At 41.9% G+C, this 7,271-nt stretch overlaps 1 long non-coding RNA gene across 1 annotated transcript; it reads right to left on the bottom strand.

The window, feature by feature from the left end:
- Positions 1–223: 223 nt before the first annotated feature.
- LOC133021794 (uncharacterized) lies at positions 224–6,703 on the bottom strand. The gene is made up of 3 exons (XR_009682983.1): positions 6,448–6,703; positions 1,152–1,328; positions 224–771 (listed from the first exon to the last, which is right to left on the bottom strand). It is a non-coding gene; the product is annotated as an uncharacterized LOC133021794 (long non-coding RNA).
- Between the last annotated feature and the right edge of the window lie 568 nt (positions 6,704–7,271).

Here is a 7,271-nt window from a genome sequence, read left to right as displayed (position 1 = left end):
AACAAATCTGAAGTTCAGGAAGCAATTTAATTACTTTGCAGGTGAGAGAGAAGAGAGAAAGGGCCAAAGGAATCTTTATCCAGGGAGCTCAGTCTTGATCCATCCGTAAGCGAGAAAATAGATTTTTATGCAAATATGTCTCTATCGATCGCGGCCCCCTTTCCTTTCTTTGATAGAACAGGATGGAGACGACTGCATGTAATTAGATAGAGATAATCATTAATGAATGTAAACAACAAACATGTTTATTCAGAGCAGAAAAGACAATATGTTGCGTACAACTGCCTCACAATTTCTACTATTCATGACTTTAATTTGTAGCCAGATTGCTTCTAGTTTTAGTATGCATGTCACACAAATGGAATAAACGATACATTTCCTGTTACAATGCAAACGCAGGGTTTGGTGTTGTAAGCAGGGATGTTTCTGTTGCAGATCATGCCTTCACTGCATTTGCCTCAGTCCCCTCCTGTCTTTCTGACCAGTATGGCACAAACAATGCCACATATCAGATCCCAGCGTTCTCCGCAGAATAACAAGGAGGGAGCGGAGCGGTGACGTGCGGGGTCCAGTCTGAGGGCCTGACAGACGGATGGAGAGCCCAGCCTGTCCCTTATCCTCAGACAGGCAGATGTCCCCTCTCCCTGCGTGGCCGGCTGCTGACCAGGGGAGAGCCAGGCGGCTGCTGAAATGAAGAAACTTGAGAGCTCCTCGGGGGGCGAGCTGGTCATTTGATGTCCAGCACAAGGGCAGGGTGTGATGCTGAATGAGCTGAGGGAGAGAGGCAGACTCTGCAGTCTGTTACAAAGGACCAGGCTGACGGGCAGGCAAGGAGGGGGGGAATACTGAGCACACACACACCATTACTGTATTTCATCTGTTTTGTCACAGAGAAAATGGCCATGAAGCACATGTAGGAACTTGGTGTGAGACAAACATTGTCATTTCTAATCCTGCAACGTAACACAATTATCTTTATTATATCAGCCCTTTTATATTATTTCTCCTTAGCCGCCATCACCTTCGTCATGACCAAGAAGTGTCGCTGATGATAACTCACTGAACAATATGGGGGTGATACTGACCAGCGACTGAAGTCCCATTGAAATATATGAAGTACAGGCACAATGGAGCCATGGCATCTTTCTTACCTGGCCTGGGTTCAGTCTTGCAGGCAGAGGAGAGCCCTTTGAAGGCTACAGAGAGGCTGAGATGAGAAGCAGCCCTGCCTGCTGAGGGATCAGCCGTAACCCAAGTGCCAGCACCACAGTGCTGTAATTAATCGCCAGCGATGGCCGCCTCCGTCCTGCAGCCCAGCTCAATTTCTCCTTCACAACAAAAAAAAAAACTGCGAGTCAGAAGATGTTGGGCAACATTAACTGCCCTGCACTGTTTCCATTTTCTGAAAGGCAGCAGTGGTGTGTGTGTGTGTGTGTGTGTGTGTGTGTGTGTGTGTGTGTGTGTGAGTGTGTGAGTGTGTGTGTGTGTGTGTGTGTGTGTGTGTGTGTGTGTGTGTGTGTGTGTGTGTGTGTGTGTGTGTGTGTGTGTGTGTGTGTGTGTGTTGATGGGGTGGGAGTGTCCCGGGATGGGTCGGGAGATTCCTCGTGGGCTCAGGAGAGGAGCGACGGCGAATAAGCCATGGCTACGTACCTTTCATCTTGCAGGAGATTTGGAGAGGTTTCAGACCACAGAGACTTCTTAATTCTCACTAATTCATTTGCGTTCCAGATTCACTGGGCCTGGGATAACTCGAGAATGATAATGAACTCACAGGGGGAGTGCAGGGTCCCTTGCCTTTGAATGTGCTCGGAATAGAGTCAGATAATCTTTCCTTGTGAATCTTTCTGGAGGAGAAGAATCCTATTAAGAGTGATTGCTTGTCACGAGACGTACTCCAGGTTGGGGAGTTTGAAGGTTTGGGCACACACACCCTGCTGTGTGAGAATGGAGGTTCTTTTGAAACACACAAATGCAATACTGGTGTAAACGTGCCAAAAAGAGATCCATGCAAGTTGTTTTCATTCCTATTTTATTATGATGAATATTTATTTGCAAGTTGCACAAATCCCAAATCAATCATTTCTACCCACCATCTTATATAGTAAGTGGGTTTTTTTCTCCTTGTTAATCATGCTACAGCCAAACAATTTCTTATCATAACAAATGAGGGAGCTGGTTATTTACATTTATGGATTGAGATGCCACATTTTCAATACAATACACAAGAAAGAAGGCCTATGTGTTTACATCCTAGAGGCAAACAGTGTTTGCACAACTCTTTCTTTGGTTTTTGGCAGCATTCAGGATGGAGGTATCTTTAGAATTCGGCTTAATAGTCTGAAAAAGTTGAAGAATTCAGATATATTCTTGCAAATGCACTCTCGGCGTTTACAAGCAAACTGTGTTTGTCCTTTGCTGCAGGATCGTGACTGAAATTTAGACGGAAGGAATTTTCTGTATGGTTCTTTATCGCGGCCTGACAATGAATAGAGAGATTTTCAAGAGATTTATAGGTCTGTGGAGTTCTAAGGGATAGATTGCAAACTCTTGTGATAAAAGGGAGGGAAAGCTGTCTTACTTCAGGGCTGGTCTCATCTTTGGTCAAACAGAAGTGAGCTTAATTTGTGGGTCTGCCTGGGGAATTTCAAAGGAGGAAAGCTTTGAGTGACGCCGAGCTTGAGCTCCCTGATGTTAGTGAGATGAATGAAAGCAGGGGTCTTTAGGCTACAGGCCTTCTCACACTCCCACATTAACAGAGGTCTTTCAAGTTCTCATCAGGATAATTGTATAGGATGCAGTAAAATGCAAGGCAGCGTCCGGCAGGACTTGTCATCAGTCTGATTACAATACAATAAGGTCACAATATTTGCACGTTTTACATTTATTATAAAGTATGAACTCACAGTATGTGATTTGTAATGCATAAGTAGTTATAGCCAGATGGAAAATCATTTATAAGTTACTATGATGTCAGCAAACAATATCATGTAGCTCATATATAATATTGATATTATTGTATCAGTAGAATAATTTACAGGACATATTTAATATAAGCATATCATAACCCTAATATCTGCCTACTACTTCATTACAATGTTTTAATAACCATGAATTCAATGTTCCTATACAGGTTATGAATGCTAAATAAAGAGGACTACAAGTAAAGTGTTGCCCCGGACGCCATATTCATAACAATTTTAAGTAGGTTATGGTTGTTGACTTTTTGTAGGGAAACTATTTGGGTTAAAATATGGGAAATAAAATTGGTATTTACTCACAGTGCAGAGCTATAATATCTAATGGACAAAATAAAAGAAACTCAGTCCTAGCAGGTTCCTGTTGCAGGAAAATACCAGAATTCATTCTCTGCCTCTTGGTGTTTTTCAACAGAAGCCTCACTGTGCCATTGTATGGAACTGGCTGGCCTTGATAGAATGACCTAACATTTTGACAGGACAAAATATAAAGCTTCTCTTTATTCTGTGGACAATTCGGCAGATGCAGGCATGGGAATGGCTTTAATCAATAGAAATGTGGGTGTACTGTGTGATTTATTCTGGGCTTTGCTTTATGTACAAAGAAATCTCTGACATTGCTAGGAGCACAGGCATAATGGGCCCCACTCAATTTTCCCTGAAAGCTTGTGTTGTGATGGTTACAAGTGCTATCTGATCAGCCTCCCAGGCTTCCCAACGAGACAGATGATTAGGTGCGGCAAACAAGCCTCATCACCGGCTAAAATTGATGACTCAATACCGAATGACAGACAACTCTATTTGTATCAAGATAAGCCGCTGACAGTTGTGTATCAATCAGAATTGAGTTATTATTGAGCATGAAGAAAGGCATTTGTGATATCATTAAATCCAGATATGCCGCACATCTGGCAGGCAGCCATGCGTGTGAAGGGGGGAGGGGGGGGGCGGTGTTAAGCGACAAAAAGAGAGAGGCAATGCATGAAGAAGAAAAAAAACACTTGGGGCAATCATTCCTGGCAGTGCGCTGGCAGCTGCAGTGGGTTTTTTTGTAATTTCAATATGTTTCTCTGCACCTCAAGCTCGGCTGCAATAACAGCTTACAGATTGCTTATGTCATCAAATTTTGACAAACTTCTCAATTGGTTTTGACCTTCATCTTTAGCCATCTGCTTTCTACTCTTTCTCCTCCTCCTCCTCCTCCTCCTCCTCTCCCACTCAGTCTATATATTCTCACCTGACAGCACTTGTGTACCTTAAATAGCTGGTGAAGCACTAGCTTAAAAGCCTCATTTGTTTGAACAATGTCTTAATGCTGACGTTATAACTTTTGAAGTTAAGTGGCCAACTTGTTTGCACACAGTTGCCCTGTTTTTTACATCCTACAGATGTAGACCAGCAATAGCATTCATTTGAAGCTGTGAAGCTGAAGCCAACTAATGAATGTTAGTTCAACAGCAGTCTGGGAATCCACCGGCTATTGAGTATCGATGAATTTGCCTCTGGGGGTAATGGACAATATTTTGGGGCTTCAGGTGTAGATAGTGAATATCCAGGCCAAGACTCTCCCTAAGTTCACTCTACATTTACAGTAGGAATAGTTTCTTCTATCACACGAGCCACACAAAACCCACACAGTGACACTTTTTGTAGTTTTTTTTATGTAGAGACAACTTTTTGGCTTTTTTCTATTGACAGCTATTTGCATTTGAATGCAGAAGAATGAAAACGTCCTGATGATGCATTTTAGTCACTGTGCTCCGCCTCTTTCACTCTCTACGTGAATTTTTTACCTGCGGGGGACCAAAGCCTGCTCAAACGCGATTGGTCAAACTAGAAACAGAAACCAAATCTTGTGGCTCCAAAATTTTTTCCTTTGCCTTCAAATCATGCGTATTCACACACAGAATCTGTAAATAGAGGTTCATTCAATGGTTAACGCTGCTTTTAGCTCAATTTTGGTCTCCACCAACTCCGGAGTAAGATGTCTGTCTACTAAATGCTCTACTTTATTCACCAGCTAGCTGCTAACGTTGCTGTTGGTGCATGGCAATATATAGCACACAGTTAGTAAGTAGAAATATTTAGCTTGCAGACATAGTACATTTTTTGACACTTTGGAAGCAGTGATTGTACAATAACAACAACAGACTGCAATGTGTGATGCTACAAGCTGTGTAGAGCTGATGAGAACCGCAGTCAGGTGATGAACCACTCTCACATTCAAGTAGCCGTGATTCTTTGTTAAGATAAAAGTATTTATCACGGCAGCTTTAACATCCATGTGAGATTCGCTTTAGAGGTGTCATTCAAATTAATCACCTCTCAACGACGGCCTTTTGTTAGCTCTGTTACATTATGCTAATCATGCATATTCCTGTTAGTCTGCTGCTATTCTGACATTCAAAAAACTACACTAGACTCATAAGGATCAAAAGTGTAATAGAAACCTCTTAAACAGACAACTGACGGCGTGGCATTAAGAAGTATCTTGTTCCATGAGCTGGTGATCAGAGTAAACAACACACAGCGCATAATATAATCCCTCCACAGTTTGACATTTCCCTCAGATTTTCATATCTTTGCCTGAAATGACAGTCTATGTAACATGGGGAGGCCTTAAAAATGCCACGGCTGATATGAAATCAATTTGCATTTCCCCGGTGTCTGGATAACATGGCCCTGTCAGAGGACCCTGCAGATCTGCTGGAGATAATGACGTTATAGAGGGCGGCTTCGACAGTGGAAGGGATGAAATTGAAAGAGTGACGTTCTGTGTTTCCCATGATTGCCTTGACTGGAGAATATGTGGCTATTGGACATATATTCCTCTGCCTTTGCTCCCCATTAGCTCAACTTGTTCCCTGCCAGGGGTTAAGACAGACTAAAGAGATCCACCAACTTTTAAGTAAAGAAATGGTAAAAATGTGCAAAACCCAATTAGTTTTACCCCAGTGGTGACCCCCCCATTGAATCTATTTAATTTGTGGTGACCGGCCGTACATTAAAGCTCCAAATATGGCAATTAATTAGATAATACATAATTAAGATTTTAGGTCACTTTTGATGTTATGTCTCAATTTATTGACATTAATTAATACAATTAATTGACTATTCGACGCCTTAAAAGAAAGAAAATGAGACCAATGTTATATGTGATAAAATATCATTATTTAATGGATAAAAGAAGAAAATAATAACCCCTCCCTGGGGACCATCATCCCATTGACTTGATACTGTATCCTTGCCCCTGCTGTTACTGCAATACACAGAGATCCCATCCTTTTCAAAAGAAGACCACACAGTAATGGTAACTACACACCACTTTGGCCACTTTGAGAAAATGTGAAATGGAATTATCTGAATCGTGGAGATCACACATGGGGACCGTCCAGTGTTTCCGAAGCGATATTACAGTGCACAACCCAGAATTTGCCATAAACATTGGAAGTGGATGGTTGACGGCACTGACCTGGCGACATTTTAGCCGTGATCGCAATGGCGCAGGGGGGCAGCTGGTTACCGAGATCAGTGTATATGCTGAGAGAGGGGGGGGGGCATCTCTCCTGCTGCTGCTGCTGTAACACCGTTAAACACTGCTGTAAACTACAGGTGATTCCTGCAGATGTTCGGAGGTGGAATCAGAAAATGTGGAGCTCCGACCTGAGTCAGGTGGCCGGCTCTCTCTCTCTCTCTCTCTCTCTTGTGCTCTGTCTCTCTCTCTCTGTGATAACTAGAGAAGAAAGAAGTGAATATTTTAAGATGCTGTTCAGTACTTTGTTAGCCTGACTTTGTCATACTCAATTTTAGTCAGAATATGAGTCTGAAACCGCTCCATTTGGCTGTGATTATGGGGCATGTTTCAACCGAACCAGGAAAAAAAATGCCTCTACTTTGTTGTAGTCAGTGATGAATAAACTGAAGAGCAAAGTCATAGGCTGCTCGAGCTTTCCTGTCAAATATACCTGGTCAAAGAGCATTTCAAATATGTGTGAAAGCAAGTGTGACAACAATATAAATGGGACAACAATTTAAAATATGAACATGAATAATAATACAACTGAAATTCAGCATGACATTAAATATAACTGAACAAGATTTTCTGAAGTTCTGTCATGAAGTTACATTTTGATGTACTTGATGTACTTTGATGTAATTTGATGTACTACGGGTGTAGTTAAATGACATAAGATTTTCTCACCAGTCAGTCTGTCACTCATTAACATAATTAGCGTATGAATGTTTTCGGTATGATTTATTTAGTGTAGTTTAAAGTTTAAACCTATCTCAATGTTT

Source organism: Limanda limanda, chromosome 16 (genome assembly GCF_963576545.1).
Source record: "Limanda limanda chromosome 16, fLimLim1.1, whole genome shotgun sequence".
Classification (NCBI taxonomy): Eukaryota; Metazoa; Chordata; class Actinopteri; order Pleuronectiformes; family Pleuronectidae; genus Limanda; species Limanda limanda.
Note: the sequence above shows the minus strand (reverse complement) of the source record. Positions and strands in the feature narration are given on the sequence as shown.